We start from the raw sequence: 25,312 nt of genomic DNA, 5'->3' as shown, positions 1-25,312 counted from the left end.
TAATTTGGCTTTTACTTTTAATAGAGAAACTTAAATATTTTAGAAGAAATTCAAAAGCATTTAATTTTTTACATTTCTTTATATTTTTGTGAAAATATATTAAAATTTTGTGTACTTTGAATGTATTTGCCTTTTTTTTTTTTTTGAGACACAGTTTTGTTCTCATTGCCCAGGCTAGAGTACAATGGTGCGATCATGGCTCACCACAACCTCTACCTCCTGGGTTCAAGTGATTCTCCTGCCTCAGCCTCCTCAATAGGTGGGGTTACAGGTATATGCCACTATACCTGGCTAATTTTGTACTTTTAGTAGAGATGGGGTTTCTCCGTGTTGGTCAGTCTGGTCTTGAACTCCTGACCTCTGGTGATTCGCCTGCCTTGGCCTCCCAAAGTGCTGGGATTAGAGGTGTGAGTCACCATGCCCAGCTATATTTGCCTTTTTTAAAAAACTCTAATCTCATGACAGATTATGTTTTCATTATTTAATTGTTTATATCATTGCTGTAAAGGAAAAGAAAATTAAGTGAATACTTTATTACAATAATATAATTAATAATGTTGCTAAAATCAAGGCAAGAAAATTAATTTTATGGAACAAAGGCTGTGATAACATATGAATTATGTACGTCTTTATTTTGTTTCTCAGTTAGATCTTGCCAGCCCGTCAGCAGACCAAACATGTCCTATAAATCATAAAATTGAGGCCCGGCACGAGGCTCACGCCTATAATCCCAGCACTTTGGGAGGCCAAGCTCAGGGGATTGTTTGAGCTCAGGGATTCGAAACCAGCCTGGCCAACATAGTGAAACCCCTTAAAATACAAAACGTATCCGAGCATGGTGGCATGTGCCTGTAGTCCCAGCTACTTGGGAGACTGAGGGAGGAGAATCACTTGAGCCTGGGAGGCAGAGGTTGCAGTGAACTGAGATCATGCTATTGCACTGCAGCCAGGGTGACACAGTGAGACTCTGTCTCAAAAAAATAAAAATAAAAATAAAAAAATAAATAAAACAATAAAATTCAGATCTCTTTAATAGTTTGTTGACTTGCAGTCATATAAAAGAGCTTTGTACATTTTTTAAATTTTGTTGTTACAAAGATAACTGTGTCAAGGTAGACGATAAAACATGTTTTATTTAATTTGTTGTTGTTGTTTTGAGATAGAGTCTTGCTCTGTCGCCCAGGTTGTAGTGCAGTGGTGTGATCTCAACTCATGGCAACCTTCTCCTTTCAGGTTCAAGAGATTCTCTATCCTCAGCCTTCCAAGTAGCTGGGATTACAGGCGCCTGCCACTATGCCCGGCTAATTTTTTTGTATTTTTGGTAGAGATGGGGTTTCATCATGTTGGCCAGGCTGGTCTCAAACTCCTGACCTCAAGAGATCCACCCGCCTTGGCCTCCCAAAATGCTGGGATTATAGGTGTGAGCCACTGCACTGGGCTACTTAACAGTTTATTGGCTTGATATATTACCTCTTCACATTTAGACACATGGTATGTGGAGTTCCATTCATGCCCTTGCGATGGAACCCATCCACATCTTGGTGGATCTGCCTCTATGAAGATTGAGGGTATAGGCAGTATTCTGGGGTCTGTATCCCAGAAAATCAGCAGCCCAGCTTAGCAGATATTCTGATATTCTGATTAGGTCTAGCCCCAAATTGCAGAAAAACAGATGGTAACAGCATCAAATCAGTTAGAAATTCTCCAATAATAGTGCTAAACATTGTCAAAGGGTTGGAAAAGGCCACCCTAGCAGACTGGTGGCTGGAAGTGGAGAGATTCAGAAAATGCACAGTGGCTGTGACAACCACTGCAGTGAGAGAATCCTTGAGAAGCTGATGGGCTCAGAGGGCCACTTGTTCTGATGAACAGAACATGAAATCAACTCATTTTGCTGTCCTACTCTGGAGGAAATGCAGCGGACCTCTGCAATGGGTCTGCATCCAGGTCCCCAGCACCAGGGCCCATCCTGAGCATGGAGAGTTCCAGGCAACAGAAGCTGGGTCTGTCCTGAGGCTTCCACCTCTGATTATCCCCAAACCAAAGCTTCTCTAGAGGATATTTATAGGAAGCTGAAGATAAAACGTGGAGCCCACCTGCTCAGGTGAATGACATCACCTCCAAGTATTGAAGTTGGGTCCTTCAATCAGATTTAAGATTTATTTATGGCCGGGCACAGTGGCTCATGGCTGTAATCCCAGCACTGTGGGAGGCCAAAGTGGGCAGATCACTTGAGGCCAGGAGTTCGAGGGCAGCCTGGTCAACATGGTGAAACCCTGTCTCTACTAAAAATACAAAAATTAGCTGGGCATGGTGGCACACGCCTGTAATGGCAGCTACTCAAGAAGCTGAGGCAGGAGAATCGCTTGAGCCCAGGAGGTGGAGGTTGCAGTGAGCCGAGATCAGTTGCAGAGTGCCAGGGCACTCCAGCCTGGGCAACGGAGTGAGACTCTATCTCAAAAAACAAACAAAGACTTATTTATAATTGTTTATTAATCATTCAGCATATGCAAAGTCTCAGGGGACTCAGAAAGCGATCTGGGTTCTACTTCCAGTTTCTAGTTTCTGTACTAACCGTGGGACCTTGGACAATTCCTTTCACCTTTACAGGCCTCTGTTTCCTCATCTTGAAAACAAAAACACAGTCTTAGATCATTTGTAGGGTCCCTCTTGCTGTGCAGCTCTATGGTTTATCTGCCAGAGGGATTCCTTCTGTGTGTCTTGGACTACGTCCAGTATCAGGATTGCTTACTCCAAAAGGCAGTTGCTCCTTTGTTTGCTGGCCTCCGGGGAAACCCAGACATTTTATGATGTCCCTGCTACAGGGGTGGCAGGGAGTTCCTGGTGGCTGGTGCCCTCTGCCTCCAGCCTATGTCATTGGCATTGGCCCAGCCTCTTTGGTGGAGGTCATCCCACCCTTGTTATGTGGTCAGACATGCTACCTTCAGGGAAGTAGTCACAAGACAATAGTTCCCTTTGACAGAGAGAAGTCCTTTCAACTATGGTAGACAGCCCTTGAACTCTATCATGGGGTTCAGTGGGTAGCTTCTTTAAATCATGGCTTACTTTCATTAACTTAGTCAATAAATATTTAATGAGGGACAATAATATCTACCTCATCGTATTACTGTGACGAGTAAACTAGTTCATATACAACTTTGAATGGTGCCTGACATGTAATAAATTCCAATAAATGTTCGCTATGGAGTACCTACTGCATGCTGGGCACATGCTAGGTGCTGGAATGCCAGAGGAGCAAGACCAGCTCCTGGAGGAGCTCACAGAGACAAGATGGATGTGCCTACAAGAATGTGCTATGAGAAGAAATACAACACAAGAAGAATCCAAAGCCACAGGTGTGCAGGTGAAGGAGGTACTGATATTTTGGGGGAGGAGAAAACAATGGAGTGTGAGGAGGACATCTGTCACTTCCCCATACCCAACATCACAGCCCTGCCTTCTTCACGTAGAATCCATCTTTCTTATGGGGGATCCATTCCATGGAGTCAGGTAAGACTGATCCCAGAGGAGGGCAGGTGGCCCAAAGTTGGCCATCAGGGTATTCTGTCTTTCTGCTGACGGTCACTGGCTCAGGGATGCACATGGGGCAAATGCTGGGGTAATCCGAAAGCTCCTGGGGACATTCACCAAACCTATTAGAGAAGCATTCACTCTCTCTTTGTCTGGGATCATGAGACTTAAGGATAACACACATCTGGAGCTCCCAGTGTGACTAACTTTAACTTTAGGTGGAGGAAAACTAAATCTAAGTCAGAGGAGAAACTGGAGAGAAAGAGAGAGATTGGCCATGACACTCTGAACCTGGGTCCTGTTGTGCCTGAAGCTACAACCACTCCCGGTTACATGAGTCAATAAAGTACCCTTTTGCCCACTGTATTAGATTTCTGGCATTTGCAACCAGCAGCCTTGGCTAATACTACAGAAAGTTGTTTTATTAGTTTGTTTTTTTTGTTTGTTTGTTTTGGTTTTTGTTTTAAACACAGAAAGTTTTAAAGAAGATAGGATGTGAGCTAGAGTTTGAAGAACATGCTCATCAGTCAAAAAGTTCTATATTAATCCTTGGGGTTCAGGAACAAATAATAATTCCCAGGATTTCTTGGGATGTCTCGAAACTTATAAATTTTTCTGTATTTTTATAATACTATTATGCTGGGTGCAGTGGCTCATGCCTGTAATCCCAGCAGTTTGGGAGGCTGAGGTGGGAAGAGTTCAAGACCAGCCTGTGCAACATAGTGAGACCTTGTCTCTACTAAAAGTCAAAAAATTTGCCAAGTGTAGTGATGTGCACCCGTAGTCTCAGCTACTCAGGAGGCTGAGGTGGGAGGATCACTTGAGCCCAGGAGATCCAGGCTGCAGTGAGCTATGATTTCATCACTATAATTTCTTTAGCCTGGGCGACAGTGCAAGATCCTGTCTCAAAACAAAACAAAACAAAAAAACCCCCAACGATTTACATGTTTTTAAATGATAACAGAGTGACCATAATAAGAAATAATGAGGCTGGGCTTGGTGCCTCACACCTGTAATCCCAGCACTTTGGGAGGCCAAGGCGGGCAGATCACCTGAGGTTAGGAATTCAAGACCCGCCTAGCCAACATGGTGAAACTCTGTCTCTAGTAAAAATACAAAAAAATTAGCCGGGTGTGGTGCCGCACGTCTGTAATCCCAGCTACTTGGGAGACTGAGGCAGGAAGAATCGCTTGAACCTGGGAGGTGGAGGCTGCAGTGAACAGAGATCGCGCCACTGCACTCCAACCTGGGCGACGAGAGTAAAACGAGTAAAACTCCGTCTCAAAAAAAAAAAAAAAAAGAAACAATGAATCATGTTCCTGTGTCAGGGTTATCATAAATGTTTCAAAAGTTTTCTGTTTAAAAAAAAGTATAATAGATGTATAATTATTGTTATGAGAAAATGTATGGTGCTTATAGATTATTTCAATAACATAAAAATAATCTCTACGTGATAAAGACATTTGATAACGGAAAACTAAAAGAGAAGACTAACACAAAATAAACACCAAACAAAAGTCATTAAAAGTTGAAAGATACTTTCACAAATACTAAAACATTATTCTCAAAAGGAGATATTTAAACACAGCATTAATTGCCCTACACAATAATCTTGATCTTTGTTTCATGAGGAATACTGTAGTGGGAGAAAAATGCCTTTCATTTTATGTTGACACAGGTTGAATTAAGAGTGCACGTCTGAAAGCATCTTCCAGCTGGGCATTAGGGTACAAGTTGCTTCCTCTAAGCTCGTTTCCTATTTAATGATGAAACTGTGGTCTCCTTGCCCTGATTTTGGTTTTGCCCTGGAGTTGATAATAGGTGTTGCTAGTTCCGACTTTAGACTGTTCCTGATTTCATGTCTGAGTGTCCCATGCCCATCTTATCTTCTCTTTAGGTTTCCTCCTTGCTGGGGTTGAGCTGGACACCCTGTGGGTTCAGCAAGGCCCGCACACTCCACCTCATGGGAAGGCCGGCATCTCTCAGCCCCAGCAGGCTCCTGGGGTCTCCAGGCAGCTGTCAGCTGCACAGCGCTACTCACTGCTGGGCCTTCCGAGTCTTGCCCTCTGTCCGGCCCTCCCCCAGAAACCCACACACACACAGTCCTGGGCTCCTCTTCCCGGCAGCTTCTCCTCTGCAGTTCCCTGGCCCCACAAATTCCAGTGACTTCAGCAGCCTCCATCTTCTCTGAGCTCTTCCTTCTCAGCTCAGCTAGACCACATCTCTTCATCTCCTTACTGCGGTCCAGAGAGTGCCCCCAGGGGTGGATATGGGGTCATCTGTGGGTTTCCCGGCTCTCAAGGATCAGCCCTGTGTCCCTTGGGGTCTAATTCCTGGAAACAGTTGTCTTGTCTATTTTACCCATTTTTACAGTTCTTTAAAGCAGGTGAGTACCCATTTAATATCAGTCCCTACCACATGGCCAGATATGAAAACTCATCTCTTATTTTTCATTAAAAAAATGTTGTGGGCCGGGCATGGTGGCTCACGCCTGTAATCCCAGTGCTTTGGGAGGCTGAGGCAGGTGGATCACCAGAGGTCAGGAGTTAGAGACCAGCCTGGCCAACATGGTGAAACCCCGTCTCTACTAAAAAAAAAAAAAAATACAAAAATTAGCCGGGTGTGATGGCGGGCACCTACAATCCCAGTTACTCAGGAAGCTGAGTTCAGAGAATCGCTTGAACCCAAGAGAGAGGGTTTGCAGCGAGCTGTGATTGCGTCACTGCACTGCAGCCTGGGTGACAGAGGGAGACTGTTTCAAATAAAAAGAAAGAAAGAAAATGTCGTGATGATGAGGATATTGTTCAAATTTATAACATGTGTATTTTATTTTGAAGTCACGATTCCACTGTTTTCTCTCTTTAATGCCATAATTCTACATTTAAATGGATTCAGTGTTCTCTCTAAGTCTTTCTACAGTGCTCTCTCCATTCTTGAGTTTTTCATGTAATTCATTCTCCTTACAGGTTAGATTTTAAAATAAGCAGGTTTTTTTCTCCCACGAAGCACTCACGGATGTTACATTCCTTGTGGTGTTTTCATGTTTGGGATTGTGCCTTGGCCTTTATACTGAAATGGCATCTTGTCTGGGTCTCATTTTCTCAGTCACATTTTTTTACAGACAATGTGCTGCTGTCTTCCTTAATTATTCCCCAGTGATGAAAAAAAATTTTTTTTTTTTTTTGAGATGGAGTCTCGCTCTGTTGTCGCCCAGGCTGGAGTGCAGTGGCGCGATCTTGGCTCACTGCAAGCTCCGCCTCCCAGGTTCAGGCCATTCTCCTGCCTCAGCCTCCCAAGTAGCTGGGACTACAGGCGCCCGCCACCATGCCCGGCTAATTTATTTTTTGTATTTTTAGTAGAGAAGGGTTTCACCGTGTTAGCCAGGATGGTCTCGAGCTACTCGGGAGGCTGAGGCAGGAGGATTCCTTGAGCCTGGGAAGTGGAGGCTGTAGTGAGCTATGATTGAGCCAGTGCACTCCAGCCTGGGCAGCAGAGTGAGACCCTGTCTCAAAAAAGAAAAAAAGGTTAGAATTTTGTTTCCTTTTTTCTTATGAAATACTGATACCTACAAAAAAACATGTAGAACCAATATATCATATATCATCAAAATAAAATGAACACAAATTCATTGCTCCCTTTAGAACTAGAACATTGCCACTGCAGCTCCCTATGTTCCTGCCCAAACCCTCTCCCACCCCAGCCCTCAGAGAGAATCATTATCCTGGTTTCTTTGTAGAATCACCATTAATTTTTTCTTTTTTGTTTTTTGCTTGAGACAGAGTCTCGCTCTGTCGCCCATGATGGAGTGCAGTGGCGCAATCTCAGCTCACTGCAACCTCCACTTCCTGGGTTCAAGTGATTCTCCTGCCTTAGCCTCCAGAGTAGCTGAGATTAAAGGTGCCCACCACCACGCCAGGCTAATTTTTTTGTATTTTTAGTAGAGACGGTGTTTTGCTGTGTTGGCCAGGCTGGTCTTGAACTCCTGACCTCAGGTGATCCACCTACCTCAGCTTCCTAGAGTGCTGGGATTACAGGTGTGAGTCACCGTGTCCAATCAATTTTTTCTTAAATAATATATGATTTAATTGTTAAATGTTTAATTATTTAATTTTTATTGTTTTTAAACACGATAAACGCAGTATGTTCCTAAGATTCGGTCACCTTGATGTATATAGCTGTAGTTCATTTATTTTCAGTGCAGTTGAGTATTTTAATTTTACAAATATGCTACAATGCATTTATCCATTCTCCTGTCAATTACAGCTCTTTCCAGTTTTTTCCTATCATGAGCAATGCTGTCGTGAACATACCTTTGCTTGTCTCCTAGTATATGCAGCAATAACTTTTGTAGTATATATATACACAGGTAAAATTGCTGGAGCTGTAGGATATGTGCATGGTCAGCTTTACAAGCTAATGCCAAGTATTCTTCTAGAGTTGTTAAACAAATGAAACTCCCATCACTGGGGCATGAGTTTACCTGGCTGTGCTTTATCTTCACTGTGTTCTGGTCTTGAACGTTGCTGTGAGGAAGGCTGAATCTTCCCTGGGTTTTGCACCCCTGGCATGATTCGCTTTTTCTATTAAGATATTTGAATAATTTTTCTTTTTTTTGAGACAGAGTCTCGCTGTGTCGCCCAGGCGGGAGTGCAGTGCCTAGATCTCAGCTCACTGCAAGCTCCGCCTCCTGGGTTTACGCCATTCTCCTGCCTCAGCCTCCCGAGTAGCTGGGACTACAGGCGCCCGCCACCACGCCCAGCTAGTTTTTTGTATTTTTTTTGTTTTTAGTAGAGACGGGGTTTCACCGTGTTAGCCAGGATGGTCTCAATCTCCTGACCTTGTGATCCGCCCGTCTTGGCCTCCCAAAGTACTGGGATTACAGGCTTGAGCCACTGCGCCCGGCCCCTTGAATAATTTTTTTTTTATCACCAAAGTTCACTAATTTAATTAGAGCACTTTTTTTCTTGTTTTGTTTTTCTGGTTGAGACAGTGTCTCACTCTGTTGCCCAGGCTGGAGTGAACTGGCATGATCACTGCTCACTTCAGCCTCAATCTTCTGGGCTCAAGCAGTCCTCCCACATCAGCCTCCGGAGTAGCTGGGTCCACAAGTTTGCACCACTATGCCTGGCTAGTTTTTGGATTTTTTGTAGAGATGGGATTTCACCGTGTTGCCCAGGCTGTTCTCAAATTCCTGGGCTCAAGCGATCTGCCCACCTTGGCCTCCCAAAGCACCAGGATTACAGGTATGAGCCACCGTGCCCAGCCTAGAGTACACTTTAGTAGGTAACATGCTGTATTACATTTTTCTTGGAATACAGTCTATTCCGTTTATTTGTATATTCAGTCCTTCATTTCACGGAAGTTCACTTGATTATACATTTGAATACATCTTTTGTTCCATGCGTTGGACTCTCTACTTAAGGAACACCAATTATCCTTATATTCAGTCACGTTTTCCTCTCTTTCATCTCCATTTCTTTATCATTTATATTCACTGTGATTGTCTTAAGCCTTTCCTCTACATCATAATTCAAATTTCAACAGTATTTTGTTTCTTATTTCTGGTTTATATTTTAACTCTATAATAATTCTTCCCTCTATTTGTTTCCCTGTATCTGAAATCTCTCTTTTCATCTCATTTCGATTTTACTGTCTCTTCTTTGAGTTCCTGTTTCACCTAATTCACTTTCTAACTAAGTGGTAGAGCCTGCAGAATTGGGAGGAATTATCTTCATTGCTTGAGTCAGGTTTCCTCTCATTTGGGTTTCTGGTCATTTTCATCATCCATTGCCTTTTCCACCCTGCAGGATGGTTTTACAGTTGCCGTGTTTTTCTTTTCATTTGCTCATGTTTGGGGAAGTCCAGCCCTTCGTTTTATTTGTTCTGATAGTGTGTGGGTGGCTTCTTGATGCTCTTCCTCTTCTATTTGTTTTCTTCTCTCAATTTCATTGGGAGAGTTAGGGAACCAGGTGGGAAGGGCAGGGAAGGCTCGGAGGGCAGAGTGTCAGGGGATAGCATGTCTGGGCTCCGCTCTGTCCACTGCAAGATTTAGGAGACGTGTTGGGATCTACTCCTCCAGGCCAGGTAGTACACACCAGTCCCATTTGCATCAGTGCTGAAATTCAGTTTGTAGCCCTGGAGCCTTCACTGTGGTCAGAATCAGGCCAGTTGTTCACTCCCTCCAGTTTACGCATTTCTCTTCAATAGGCATTTCTGCTGCTTTATTTACAGTCAGAGAAGGAAATGGATAAATAAACCTTTGTGCTTGGCTTCTCTCGGCTTTGCGGATGTTCATGAGAATTGCCAGGACTTTGTTGGTTCTCCACTGCAGCTACAGGGTCCAGGTGAGGAGCCAAGTCCTGTCAGGCTTCTCCACTCTACTCCAGAATCTTGCTTATGTTCATGGCTAACAGTTTTCAAAGTTTATTGCTTCTTTCCTTATTTGATTGCTGTTGGTGAATTTCTCTTGTTTATTTTTACTTCTCTCTCTTTTTTTTTTTTTTCAGATGGAGTCTTGCTCTGTCGCCCACGCTGGAGTGCAGTGGTGCGATCTTGGCTCACTGCAACCTCTGCCTCCCGGGTTCAAGCAATTCTCTTGTCTCAGCTGCCCTAGTAGCTGGGATTACAGGTGCATGCCACCATGCCCAGCTAATTTTTGTATTTTCAGTAAAGACAGGATTTCACCATGTTGGCCAGTTCACAAACTCCTAACCTCCAGTGATTCACCATCCTCGGCCTCCCAAAGTGCTGGGATTACAGGCGTGAGCCACTGTGCCCGGCCTTGTTTATTTTTACTTCTTTGGGCTATTTTTGAGGTATTGGCAGACCAAAAGTCTGTATTAGTCCATTCTCACACTGCTATAAAGAACTACCTGAGACTGGGTAATCTATAAAGAAAAGAGGTTGAAGTGATTCACAGTTCCACATGCTGTACAGGAGGGATGGTTGGAGAAGCTTCAGGAAACATACAATCATGGTAGAAGATGAAGGAGAAGCAAGTATGTCTTCTCATGGCTGCAGGAGAGAGAGAGAGAGAGAGAGCGCAAAGGGGGAGGTACTACACACTTTCAAACAACCAGATCTCATGAGAACTCTACCACGAGACAGGACATGAGGGATGGTACTAAACCATTAGAAACCTCCCTCATGATCCAATCACCTCCACCGGGCCCCACCTCTGACCTTGGAAATTGTAATTCAACACGAGATTTGGGTGGGGACACAGAGCCAAACCATATCAAACTCTATGAGAAAATTTCAAACTGCTGTCTTAGTTAAGAAGTTCTTTATTTATTGTGTGTTATCTGGCTACTCCACTAGAATGTAAATTTCATGAGGGCAGGGGTCTTGTTGATTTGTTTTATCCCTGTGTCTCTGGATGCTAAAACAATACTTGGCATATTGTAGGTGCTCAATAAGTATGTGAAGGACCGATGGGTGGATGGATGAAGCAGCAAAGAAATTGATGAGGAAGCTTTCACCATAGTTCAAGCAGGGACAGGGTGGGCCTTAGCAGTGGGGCAGCAGTGGAGAGGAGGGGGTAGCTTTGAGGCACATTGGAAGTTGGAGTAGAATGGAAAGAGGTTGCTAACTCAGGTGGAGTGAGGAGCAATGAGTAAGAAGGAAAGCCAGACTCTTAAGATAAACTAAAGATTCTGGGGTTTGTAGCTTAATGAACAGGTGTTGTGGTTAGGTCCTTCACTGAGAATCGAAACACCAAAGGGGCCAATCATGCTGGGTTTAATTTGGACTTGCTGGCTTTGGTAACATTGGGCTGTCTTAAACACAGGGCTGATGTTCAGGAGAGAACAAAGCTGGGCAGTTTGGGGAGGCATCAGTAAAGGTAAAAGTTGAAGCAGTGGAATTAGAAGAGTAGAGAAGAAAAGAGAATGAGGCGGAGAAGTGAGGCACTGATCCGTATTTAAAGTAGGGGAGGGGTCACAGGCAAAGAAATCTGGTTCTGTGAGGCTTCAGGTCCCAGAAAATGTTTTTAGAAATAAATCAAAAAAAGGCAGATGCATTTCACATTTGTGCCCAGTTTAACTTCTGTTTCACCTTCTTCCCCATCCTGCCTTTACCCTCATTACTCCCACATCAAATATTTCTTTGCAAAGTTGCAAAAATAAGATTCAGATTTTTATAATCTCAGAAAGCATAAAGACAACTGCCTTTAGCAGTGGGAATGGTTTACTTCTATTTGCATTCACTGAAGTGCATGGGATGAGTCATGTGAAATTCTGAAAATTCAGCAGAACATACACAGGCATTTTAATAGCTCAACCAGTAGAGCCAAGGGGGATGGGGACAGACAAGCACCAGCAGGAAATGCTGAGTGTCAAACAGTAGCCCAAAGGAAGAGCCTGGGAAGGTTACCCTCTGTGATGACGCAGGGTCTGGAAACAATGACATCAACATAAATCATGAGATTTGAGATTGCGTCTGCTCTCTTCTTGGTTAGGAGGGGAGACTGTGGGCTGGGGAAACATTCCATGACCTCCCATTGTACCCCTGTCCCCCACCTGCACCCCCTCTATCCAACATCCTTGGACTTATTGGGGGCTTGGGTGATGATTTCATTCTGAATCTCCAAGTTCATTCTCTAAGGGCGCACTGACCACCACAATCCCTACGCATTGTCATAGGAATTAATTAAGGGCTGGCTTCAGTGGGTAGTGCCTGCAATTCAGTGCTATGGGAGGCCGAGGTGGGAGGATCACTTGAAGCCAGGAGTTTGACTCCAGCCTGGGCAACAGAGTGAGACACTGTTTCTACAATTTATGTATGTATGTATGTATGTACGTAAGTATGTATGTATGTATTTATTTTCGAGATGGAGTCTTGCTCTCTTGCCAGGCTGGAGTGCAGTGGAGGCTGAGGCAGGAGAATCACTTGAACCCAGGAGGCAGAGGTTGCAGTGAGCCGAGATCACGCCACTGCACTCCAGTCAGGTGACAGAGCGAGACTCCATCTCCAAAAAAATAAAAATAAAATAAAATAATTAGCTGGGTATGCTGGTACATGCCTATAGTCTGAGCCATTCAGGAGGCTGAGGCAGGAAGATCACTTGAGCCTAGGAGTTCAAGGTTGCGGTGAGCCATGAATGCACCACTGTACTCCAGCCTAGATGACAGAGTGAGATCCTGTCTCAAAAAAAGAAAAAAAGAAAGAACACTGGAGAATTTAGGTTGAAGTGCAGTTGCCTTGGATTCCAAGGGGCTTTAGTTACTGAATTGCCGCAAGCAAGTCTGAACCAGAAAGGACTGCCCCCTCAGGCAGACAGGAATTTGTGTTTTATACACTTTCATCTTTCTTCAGTCAACTAGCTGAGACTTCAGAATAAGGTTTATTGCCAATTGTCACAAAAATAAAATTATATTCGCTAATAGCATGAATGGATAATTACTGCTAAATTAATACTAATTTTTACTGTAGCTAATAATTTTTTAATTATGTGCTTAGAATGTGCTGGGCACTAAACTGAATGAGTTATACACATTATCTCATTTCCTGTTCATAACGATCCCCTGAAACACATATTATCACTTCTATTACTGAATGAACGTGTATATTCATTGATTCATTCAGTCAGTGACTGGGGATGCAATGTGAAAGCAATAGATTTTGTTAATGTCCCACCCAGATCCCTTCCCACAGCATGGGTTCATCTCCAGTGACCGTGACCGTTGCCTGGTACTGTCCACAGCTGCCCCTCTTCTCCAGAGAATTGCCCTTGGTCAAATGGGAGCTGCTTCACCTGGGAGGGTACTCTTCCTGCCCCACCTAGGGATATTCTGAAACATAATGGAAAATGTCTGCAGCCCATAGCCAATGACTCACTGACACATAGAGGTACTGACTTGGCTCCCTTCTTGCCTCGAGGTGGAACAAACCCTGTGGTGTCATTCATGTTCTGGAGTTCCCCATGGGACTAGGCTGAAGAAACCAGTCTCCAGCTAAGATGACAGCCTTTTCCTCACATCCTTCCCTTGTCCTATCTTCCCTCCCACACCCCTTTCTCTCCAGCATACCTTGTTCATAAATGACATGTTGCAGACCCTGTCTTACGTTCTGTTTCTTGTGAACTCCGTCTATCACATTGGAATGAGTATAAACTTTAGTTCCAGACAGACCTGAGTTTGAATATGTTTCTGTGGCTGTGTGATCTTGAGTAAGTCAGTTAACCTCTCTGAATTCTATTGTCCAGATACGTTTCTAAAAATGAAATAGTTTCATTCACTACTTCCTTCTTTCAATAAACTTTAACATTAACCTCTGTGCTGAGGATGCAGAGACAAAAAAGGCACAGTTTCTGCCTCCAGAGGTACAAGATTTTCTAAAGATGATAACTTCTCATTAGAGGGAGGTGAAAACAACTTTAGTGGATCTGACCAGCATTATGAAAAAAAAAAAAATCTAAAGGAATGAAAAGAAAGTATCAGAGTGCCTCACACTTAATAAGGGTAAGTTCCATGAAGACTTGATTTGAATTTATGATTCTGCCTATGCATAGATAGAATCTATAGAGTATCTATGTCATATCTGTCACTATAGATACTTCATTGTAGACCTGAGGATATACTGAAAAATAATGTAAAATGGATCTCTTTCTGGCCATCAGTTTAAAAAGATTTAAAAGCTTCTTGTCTACAGAGTAGGAGCCAGTGAGAAAAGGGGAGATTTTATTTCGAAATTTGTATAATTTTGAAATAAAAATAAAAATTAATAATGAGGAGCTTACACACATGCATTTTGTGTTTGTACACATCTCAGTAACCACATAATAAAAGGTAGTTTGTCAATACTGGGAGACACTTTCTCAAGAATACTTTTCCTTGAAAGGTGGAACAGTGAATTGCTTAACTTTGTGTTCTAGTTATAAATCCACTCTCTTAATCATTTTTAAATGCTGTGGTATTCATTTCAGAACATTACTCAGCAAAATGAATCAGTGTAGAAGATAGTGTGTATAGCTCAATTTTTTTGCTAAGTGTGTAGATTTATGCAGAGAAAAGAAGACTGGAAGGCTCTATGACAATATTGTGTTACCTCTGTGTAGCAGGATTATAAGTGAGTTTGGTTTTCTTCTTGCCTTGCTTTGTTTGTAAGATTTAAGCAGTATATTAAAGTTTTCTGCAACATATTAAAGCAGAATATATTAAATATATTCAAAGAGAATTAAAATGTAATGCATACTCTCTAGATGCTAAAGCTGCTACATATGACATCATTTAATCATCACAACAATCCTACCCCATAAGTACTACCATTCTCTTCATGTTTACAGATGAGGAACTGAGACTTTAAGAGATTAAGTAGGCTAGTCGTGGTGGCTCATGCCTGTAATTCCAGCACTTTGGGAGGTGAAGGCGGGTGGATCACCTGAAGTCGGGAGTTCGAGGCCAGCCTGACCAACATAGAGAAACCCCATCTCTACTAAAATTACAAAATTAGCTAGCTGGGCATGGTGGCACATGCCTGTAATCCCAGCTACTTGGGAAGCTGAGGCAGGAGAATCGCTTGAACCCGGGAGGTGGAGGTTGCAGTAAGCTGAGATCACACCATTGCACTCCAGCCTCACCAACAAGAGCAAAACTCCATCTCAAAAAAAGAAAAAGATTGAGTAAATTGACCAATGTCATAGAGCTATGAAGTGGAACAACTATGAATCAAATGTTGTTGAGACCTGCACTGACCACACTATTACAAATGGCAAGCTTTTTCCTAACCTGCCCCTGATCTCCCTGTATGGGGAATTACTATTGCTTTTCTTTTTCTACATCAACATCTCTTATCACTTTCTAACATACTACATAATTTACGTATTTATTATACTTATTCTTTTTTTGTATTCCTGAAATCACTGAGCTTCAAATTATGTTTACTATTTACTGCACTCTTCCCCATCTAGAATGCAAACTTCAAGTGGACAGATTTTGAGCTGGGCACAGTGGTATACACCTATAATCTCAGCTACTCAAGAGGCTGATGGGTGAGGGTCCCTTGAGCCCAGGAGTTTGAGACCAGCCTAGGCAATATAATGTCTTTTTTAAAAAGACAGAATTTTAATCTATTTTGTTCATGGAAATATTCCTAGATGCTGAGATATAGGCTTGGCACATACCAGACGTTCATTTAAATAAATATTTGTTGAATGAATGCTTGATACCAAAGTCAATGATCTGAACTACCACAATGACCTGCCTCCTAGTATATAATAAATATGAACGTTTTTCAAAGGTGGCCCCAGGATAACCAATGAGTATGGATCAGGGCTGTGGTGACAGATGCCTGTGGGTCCATGAAGATGACGTGGGTTTTGAGAAAGAGCAGGTTCTGGACTCTTCCATTCCTTCCTCCAGCTCCCAGCCACCCCACCATAGTTCTTCTACCTGGCTCCTTTTGCTGCAGGGAGCTGCCCAAGGGGTCCTTGACTATACCCCTGATGGTGATCATGATGAGCAGATGGGGGTTCTGTGGGAGTGGTGCAGCCATAGCAGGATGCTGGGTGTTGGGGTTCAAAGAGTTCAAAGGAGTGAAGAGCTGTCCCAGAGAGGTGACCCTGAGAGGTATCATTTATTGAGAGTTTACTCCAAGCCAAGCATAGGGCTACATGGGCTTCATATATGTTGTTTCCAGTTCTTACAGCAACACATAAAAGTGGGTATTATTGTCTCCATTGTGCAGATGAGCAATCTAAGGATCAGAGAAGTTAAGTGTTTTGCCCAAAGTTATACAGGAGCCAAAGCAACAGCTGAGCCAGGATTTGAAGCCAGGCATCCCTGACTTCAAAGTCCTTATGCTTTTATACCATACAACATTGAAAGTATTGCTGTCTTGTAACATCTTAACTTGCCACAATTTATCACATATTAGGAACTCAATAAGTATGTCTTTTAAGAATGAACAGATGGATGGATGGATGGATGGATGGATGGGTAGATGAGTGGTTTGTGTAGCTGTCCCTTGAACTATAGCACTCTTTGTTGACTTTCCATCCATTTTGAGGAATATTTGGCTCTATATATGTGAAAGAATACAATTTTTTTCTTTTTCTTTCTTTTCTTTCTTTTTTCTTTTTTTTTTTTTTTTTTTTGAGACGGAGTTTTGTTCTTATTGCCTAGGCTGGAGTGCAATGGTGCGATCTCCACTCACTGCAACCTCTGCCCCCTGGGTTCAAGCGATTCTCCTGCCTCAGCCTCCCAAGTAGCTGGGATTATAGGTGCCCGACACCACGGCTGGCTAATTTTTTGTATTTTTAGTAGAGATGGGGTTTCACCATGTGGGCCAGGTTGGTCTCGAACTCCAGACCTCAGGTGATCCACCTGCCTCGGCCTCCCAAAGTGTTGGGATTACAGGCGTGAGCCACCGTGTCTGGCCAAAGTACAATTTTTCTAAACAAAGGAACACTTCATCAAACTAAGTATTATCAATAACAATTATTTAAGCAACAACATAAGTACGTCTTAATATCAAGCTATTCTTTCAAGTAATCTTTAATTGCTCATTATAGGCATTTAGAAAACATGTATTGATTATATTTATTGTTTATAATCAAAGGAGAAAAGGGGGACTATTGTCTCTTGATACCAAGCAATGAAGGAGTCACAGATAGTCATGGCTAAAGGACTTTCATAATCACCTTTCTAATGCCCTCATTTTATAGGTAAGTCATTTGACCCCAGTGAGAACTGTATATGTTTAGGTGGTTGTTTAATGATTATTGGGTTTTTTTTGTTTTTGTTTTTGTTTTGAGCTGGAGTCTTGCTCTGTCGCTCAGGCTGGAGTGCAGTAGCACAACCTCTGCTCACTGTAACCTCCGCCTCCTGGGTTCAAGCGATTCTCCTGCCTCAGTCTCTGGAGTAGCTGGGACTAACAGGCATGTGGGACACCACACCTGGCTAATTTTTGTATTTTTGGTAGAGACAGGGTTTCACCATGTTGGCCAGGTTGGTCTTGAGCTCCTGACCTCAAGTGATCCGCCCGCCTTGGCCTCCCAAAGTGCTGGCTGGGATTGTAGGTGTGAGCCATCGCACCTGGCCTAGTCCATTTTTTTTTTTTTTTTTTTTTTTTTTTTTTGAGATGGGGTTTTGCTATGTTGGCCAGACTGGTCTGAAACTTCTGAGTTCAAGCAATCCTCCTACCTTAGCCTCCTGAGTAGCTGGGACTACAGGTGCATGCTACCATGCCTGGCTTATTTTATCTTTTACTATAAGCAAAACTTTATTTCTCTATAAATAGCTCTTATTTAACTTATTTAAACTTTTCATATCTCAGTTTCATTGCATTTAAAGTGGAAATAGTAACATTACCTACCTCATAGCTTAGCTGTGATAATTAAATGATCAATACATGTAAATAATATGTAATGTGTTTCGAACAGTACCCGGCACCTCATAAGCACTTATCTATCATTATGATTACTATTACTTAATAGGAAGAAATTGGGGGATTGTGTAAATCAATTTATGGCTTAATAATGAAATTGATCTCACTCTTCTTTCTAATCTATGTTTATTTTACTATGTAATAATAACTTTTAAACAGCATTCTGGTTAGAATTACAGTTTTCCTGATTTGCCTAAACACACACGCAATGTGTATGCACAGGCATATCTTGGAGATATCATGGGTTTCTTTCCAGACCACTGCAATAAAATGAGTCACATGAATATTTTGGCTTCCCTGTGCATATAAAAGTTATGTTTACATGGCTGGGTGCAGTGGCTCATGCCTGTAATCCCAGCACTTTGGGAGGCCGAGGCAGGCAGATCACCTGGTCAGGAGTTCAAAACCATCCTGGCCAACGTGGTGAAACTGTCTACACTGAAAACACAAAAATTAGCCAGGCGTGGTGGTGCGTGCCTATAATCCCAGCTACTTGGGAGGCTGAGACAGGAGAATCACTTGAACCCGGGAGGCGGTGGTTGCAGTGAGCTGAGATCGCTCCACTGCATTCGAGCCTGGGTGACAGTGAGACTGTCTCAAAAAAACAAAAAAAAAGTTACGTTTACACTGTCCTGTAGTCTATAGTCTATTACGTGTGAAATAGCATTATGTCTAAAACACAGACATACCTTAATTTAAAAATACTTTATTGCTAAAAAGTGCTAACAATCATCTGAGCCTTCAGCAAGTCATAAACCTTTAGCTGGTGGAGGGTTTGCTTCAATGTTGACGGTTGCTGACTGATCAGGATGATTATTGCTGAAGGTTAGGGTGGCTTTGGCAATTTCTCAAAATAAGACAATAGTGAAGTTTGCTGCATTGATTGACTGTTCCTTTCACAAAAGATATATCTACAGCATGTGATGCTGTTTGATAGCATTTTACCCACAGTACAATTTTTTTTTCAAAAATGAAGGCAATCCTCTCAAACCCTGCTGCTGCTTTATCAACTAGGTTTAGGTAATTTCCTAAAGCCTTTATTGTCATTTCAACAATATTCACAGCATCTTCACCAGGAGTAGATTCCATCTCCAGAAACCACTTTCTTTGTTCATCCATAAGAAGCAACTTCTCATCCATTCAAGTTTTTTGATCTTGAGATTGCAGCAATCCAGTCCCATCTTCAGGCTCCATTTCTAACCACAGTTCTCTTGCTATTTCTACTACATCTTCAGGCACTTCCTCCACTGAAGTCTGGAACCCCTCAGTTATCCATGAGGGTTGGAATCAAATTCTTGCAAACTCTTCTTTACATTGATATTTTGACTCCTTCCATAAATCATGAATGTCCTTAATGACATTTAGAATAGTGAATCTTTCCAGAATGTTTTCAATCTATTTTGCCAAGATCCATCAGAAAAATCACTACCCATGGCAGCTATTGCCTTACAAAATGTATATCTTAAATAATAAGACTTAGAAGTCAAAATTACTCCTTGACCCACGGGCTGCAGAATGAATATTGTGTTAGCAGGCATGAAAACTATGTTAATCTCCTTGTTCATCTCCATTAGAGTTCTTGGGTGAACAGGTACCTTGTCAATTAGCAGTAACATTTTGAAAGGAATCTTTTTTTTTTCTGAGCAGTAGGTCCCAACAGTGGGCTTAAAATATTCAGTAAACCAGCTGGGCTCGGTGGCTCACGCCTGTAATCCCAGCACTTTGGGAGGCCAAGGCAAGGGGATCATGATGTCAGGAGATTGAGAACATCTTGGCTAACACGGTGAAACCCCATCACTACTGAAAATACAAAAACAAAATTAGCCGGGCGTGGTGGCGAGCGCTTGTAGTCCCAGCTACAATCTGGGAGGCGGAGCTTGCAGTGAGCTGAGATCATGCCACTACATTCCAGCCTGGGAGACAGAGCGAGACTCTGTCTCAAAAAAAAAAAAAAAAAAAAAAAATCAGTAAACCATGTTGTAGACAAATGTGCTGACATCCAGACTTGGTTGTTTCATTTGCAGAGCACAGACAGTAGATTTAGGATAGTTCTTAAGGGCCCTGGGAGTTTTGGCATATGATAAATGAGCACTGGCTTCAACTTAAAGTCACCAGCTGCATTAGTTCCTGCCAGGAGAGTCAGCCTCTCCTTTGAAGCGTTGAAGCCAGGCATTGACTTTGCCCCTCTAGCTATGAAAGTCTAGCTATTAATTTCTTTTGATACAGGCTGTTTCATTTACGTTGAAAACCTGTTGTTTAGTGTATCCACCTTCATCACTTATCTTAGCTGGATCTTCTGGATAACTTGCTGCTGCTTTTTCGTTAGCACTTACTGCTTCTCCTTGCGCTTTTATGTTAGGAAGGTGACTTCTTTCCTTAAACCTCATGAACCAACCTCTTGCAGTGTCCAACTTTTCTTCTGCAGCTTCCTCATCTCTCTCAGCATTCACAGAATTAAAGAGAGTTAGGGCCTTGCTCTGGATTAGGCTTTGGCTTACAGGGATGTTGTGGCTGATTTGATCTTCTATCCCAACCACTATACTTTTTCTGTGTCATCAGTAAGACTATTTTGCTTTCTTGTTATTTGTGTGTTCACTCAAGTAGCATTTTATATTTTCATCAATAACTTTTCCCGTATAGTCACAATTTGGCTAACCGTTTGTCATGAGAGGCCTAGCTTTTGGCCCATCTCATCTTTTTACCTGCCTTCCTCACTAAGCTTAATCATTTCTAGCTTTTGAGTTAAAGTGAGGGATGTGTGACTCTTCCTTTCACTTGAACACTCAGAGGCCATTGTAGGGTTGTTAATTGGCCTGATTTCAATATTATTGTTTCTCAAGGACTAGAGAGACCCAAGGGGATAAGTGATGAAGGTAGATACACTAAACAACAGGTGGCTCACGCCTGTAATCCCAGCACTATGGGAGCCCGAGGTGGGCAGATCTCCTGAGGTCAGGAGTTCGAGACCATCCTGGCTAACATGGTGAAAACCTGTCTCTACTAAAAATACAAAAATTAGCAGGGCATGGTGCTATGCACCTGTAATCCCACTTACTCTCAGGAGGCTGAGGCAGGAGAATCACTTGAACCTGGGAGATGGAGGTTGCAATGAGCCGAGATCACGCCACTGCACTCCAGCCTGGGCAACAGAGCGAGACTCCATCTCAAAAAAAAAAACAAAAAAAAGATAGACTTGCTCGAAGCAGGGTTGCCACAAACCTTCAATTTGTCAAAAAGAATATCTGTGAAGCAGAATAAAAGTAGGTATTCCTGTATATGCATGCACACATGCATGTGTGTGTATGAGAGCAAGAGACAGAGAGAGAGAGAGAGGGACATAGAGAGAGAGAGAGAGAGACAGAGAGAGAGAGAACAAGAGTATAAAACATCCGATGCATCAAACCTGGTGACTATACCTTCAAATGCATCCAGAGCCTGCTTCCTTCTAGCACTTCTGCTCTCCTGCCTGGCCTCACCCCTGCTCCTCCAGTCTGGCCTCCCACAGGAGCCCCCGAATGCTCTTCCTGCCTGCTCTCTTGCCCCTCCACCCTCTGTTCCCCACCAGCAATCAGAGGGCTCCTTCTAAAATGTGAGTCAGGTCATCTTACTTCCTTGTTCAAAACCTTCCAAAAGTGTCTCTTCTTACCCTAGGGAAAGCCCTAACTATCTCCCTGATCTTATTTTCTTCAACGCTCCCTTCACTCACTCTGCCCCAGCCACCATGGCTGTTTGCTTCCTTGACCCTGCAGGTGTGCTCTTGCCTCAGGGCCTCTACTCTGGCTGTCCCCTCTGTGGGTAACACTCCTCCCTGGTGTGTGAATGATGTCCTCCATCCTTCAGATCTCTGCTCAGACATCATCTTAGGCAGAAAGTCTTCCCTGGCCACCTCTACAAAGTAACTTAGCACTCCCGAGGCCCTCTTACCCTGCCTGTATTGTTCTCCACGGCTCTTATCAACAACACACGCACACACACCACACACACACACACACACACACACACAGGCTTGTTACTCCCATCTTCCATTACTGTGAAGCCTCTCTGAGGTCAGGACTTGTGTGTGACTCCCTGTTCTATCCTTACAGTCTAGAATACTGCCTGACATATAACTGCTCAGTAACATTTTTTGAATGAATTTGTCTTCTTCCCTTTTTACCTTTAATCGCTTCCCCCCCACCCTTTTTTTTTTTTTGAGACAGAGTCTCACTCTGTCGCCCTGGCTGGAGTGCACTGGCACTGTCTCAGCTCATTGCAACCTCCGCCTCCTGGGTTAAAGTGATTCTCCTGCCTCAGCCTCCCAAGTAGCTGGGACTACAGGTGGCCACCACCATGCCAGGCTAATTTTTGTATTTTTAGTAGAGACGGGGTTTCACAATGTTGGGCAGGCTGGTCTCGAACTCCTGACCTCAGGTGATCCGCCCACCTCAGCCTCCCGAAGTGCTGGGATTACAGACATGAGCCACCATGCCCGGTTTTTAATCACTTTTTAATTATTTAAAGAAAAAGATGGCTGGGCATGGTGGCTAACAACTGTAATTCCAGCACTTTGGTAGGCTGAGGTGGGCAGATTACTTGAGGTCAGGAATTTGAGGCCAGCTTCGCCAACATGGCAAAACCCTGTCTCTACTAAAAATACAAAAATTAGCCCAGGCATGGTGGCGCATACCTGTAATCCCAGCTACTTGGTAGGCTGACGTAGGAGAATTGCTTGAACCTGGGAGGTGGAGGTTGCAGTGAGCCAAGATCGTAACACTGCACTCCAGCCTGGGCAACAGAACAAGACTCCATCTCAAAAAAAAAAAAAAAAAAAAAAAAAAAAAAAAAAAAAAAAAAAAAGAGAGAGAGAGAGAAAGACAAAGAAAGAAAAAGATGCTGTGAGAACTCACTTGTTCACTTGCCTGGAATTCAGCCCTGCGGCTCCAGTGGACCTTCTGGGCTCTTTAGCTGAGCAGCCTCCAAGCCTGAGATGCCTGCTTCCCCAGCCTCCAGGGGTGGGTATGGATACACACCTCGACTCAGCCCATCAGACACACCCACTGGACATTGACACAGAGAAGCAGGGCCATGGAGAAGCCATCTTTGTGTAATGGTGCCAGCAGCATGGCCACATCCAGGCTCCAGGAGTATCAGTGCTGCAGCAGGAGCTGTGTTGACAACACCTTATGTGGCACTGGACAAACTCTCAGGAGTGATTCGACCTGGGGAGCCTCCCCCATTCCTGCCCCATCTCCCAAGCTTGATTTTCTGGCATTCTTGATGATTTTATGAATTCCCCATATCTTTATTATAACTTTATCTTGTGCTTATAGAAGCAATATACAGTTTCTGTTGCTTGCCATTGAGCACCCTGACCACTGTTGGGCCATGCTCTGTGATGCTTTATGGCAATAAGCACAGTAGGGTGGGGGCATGCAGGAACCACTGGAAAAACAGTAGCCTCATAGATGCCTTCCTAACCCCCTACAACCTATTATACCTTTACCTTAAGGTAAGCAAGTTGGCATTCTTTGCATCTCATAATTTGAAGTCATTCATCTTTGTGCTTTCACTGTATCTGCTCTCTTTGGAGAAGATGTCTATTTTTGAAGCTGCTGGGCATTTGGGAATCCTGCACACAATGTGAATTGGTTGGGTTGGCACTGTCACCAATGACGATGTGAGTCGGGCTGGCATTGTCAGCACTTAGAGACACAGTTTAGATGGAAAGCTTTCAACCTCAGCATTCATGCTTTAGGGTTCCTTTGGGAGTTACTCTTCTAGCTGCATTTCCAGGAATTTTAATATAAATTATGTAACAACAAGCATGGAGACTGTACTCAGGAGACCAAGAGAAGTAAGAGCATCCCAGCCTATTCCCAGCTTTTCAGCTCTGCGTTAGCAGGGAGCACATGGCCTCTAAGAGAGAAAACCAAAGCCTCAGCCCAAGATGAGCTCCTCCCCTCACCCCTGCTTCTGTTTACCCCAGCCTTCCATCCCAATCAGGTGTTTTAGTTTAGCACAGAGATGAGCACATAATAAATACCTTTAAAAGCAGTCTAGGCTGGGCACAGTGGCTCATGCCTGTAATACCAGCATTTTGGGAGGCTGAAGTGGGAGCATCACTCGAGTCCAGGAGTTTGAGCCCAGCCTGGGCAACATAGGGAGACCCCATCTCTACAAAAAAGTGAAAAAATTATCTGGACATGGTGGTGCATGCCTGTGGCCCTAGCTACTCAGGAGGCTGAGGTGGCAGATTCACTGGAGCCCAGGAGTTCCAGTCTATAGTGAGGCATGATCACACTACTGCACTCCATACTGGGCCACAGAGCAAGATCCTTTTTTTTTTTTTTTTTTTAAAGTAATCAAGTGCTAAACCATTGGATGGATGATGGAGGAGACCTCGAAGGGGAGGAAACACTCCCATTTCAGGGCCTTAGAAAGCTGCTAGAGATGGGTGATGTAGCCCTGGACCCCCAGTCCTGGAGGGTCAGCAAGTGTTTATCAGGTGGTCACCAAATAAAAGGAGTGTCCACAGCATGGAGATGCAAGGTCCTCTTGCTTTTACCACTGAGGGGGCCTTGATGTGGGATGTGTCTGTGACAGTCTTGGCTGCCCTCCAAGGAGAAGCCTGAGAATCAGGCTCTTTCACAGCTGGTTTTGCCTGTGACTTCAATCCAGCCTTGCTTAAGATATGGCCTAAGTTACTGGCTAAGTTGCAATGTGGCAGGGCCCATGCTAGGGTCTTTCATATACACCATGTCATTTAATCTTTCAAGATCCCTATGGGGTAAGCAGCAGTATCCCCATCTTGCAGATTAGGAAAGTGATGTGAAGAGAGGCCACCTAACTCCCAAGTTCACACAGCTGTTAAGTGGCCAAGCTGGGATTGAAACTCATGTCCAGGCCAGGCACAGTCACTCATGCCTGTGATCCCAGCACTTTGGGAGACTGAGGCGGGCAGATCACCTGAGGTCAGGAGTTCAAGACCGGCCTGGCCAACATGGTGAAACCCCGTCTCTACTAAAAATACAAAAAATTAGCCGGGCGTGGTGGTGGGCATCTGTAGTCCCAGCTACTCAGGAGGCTGAGGCAGGAGAATGGTGTGAACCCAGTAGGCAGAGCTTGCAGTGAGCCGAGATCGCGCCACTGTACTCCAGCCTGGGTGACAGCAAGACTCTGTCTCAAAAAAAAAAATACAAAAATTAGGCAAGCATGGTGGCAGGTGCCTGTAATCACAGCTACTTGGGAGCCTAAGGCAGGAGAATTGCTTGAACCTGGGAGGCAGAAGTTGCAGTGAGCTGAGATTGCACCACTGCACTCCAGCCTGGGCATGGCAGTGAGACTCTGTCTCAAAAACAAAAACAAACAAAAAACTAAATAAATAAACCTTTGTCCACCATGGACTTTTTAACCAAAG

This window comes from Rhinopithecus roxellana, chromosome 8 (assembly GCF_007565055.1).
Source record: "Rhinopithecus roxellana isolate Shanxi Qingling chromosome 8, ASM756505v1, whole genome shotgun sequence".
NCBI lineage: Eukaryota > Metazoa > Chordata > Mammalia > Primates > Cercopithecidae > Rhinopithecus > Rhinopithecus roxellana.
Note: the sequence above shows the minus strand (reverse complement) of the source record.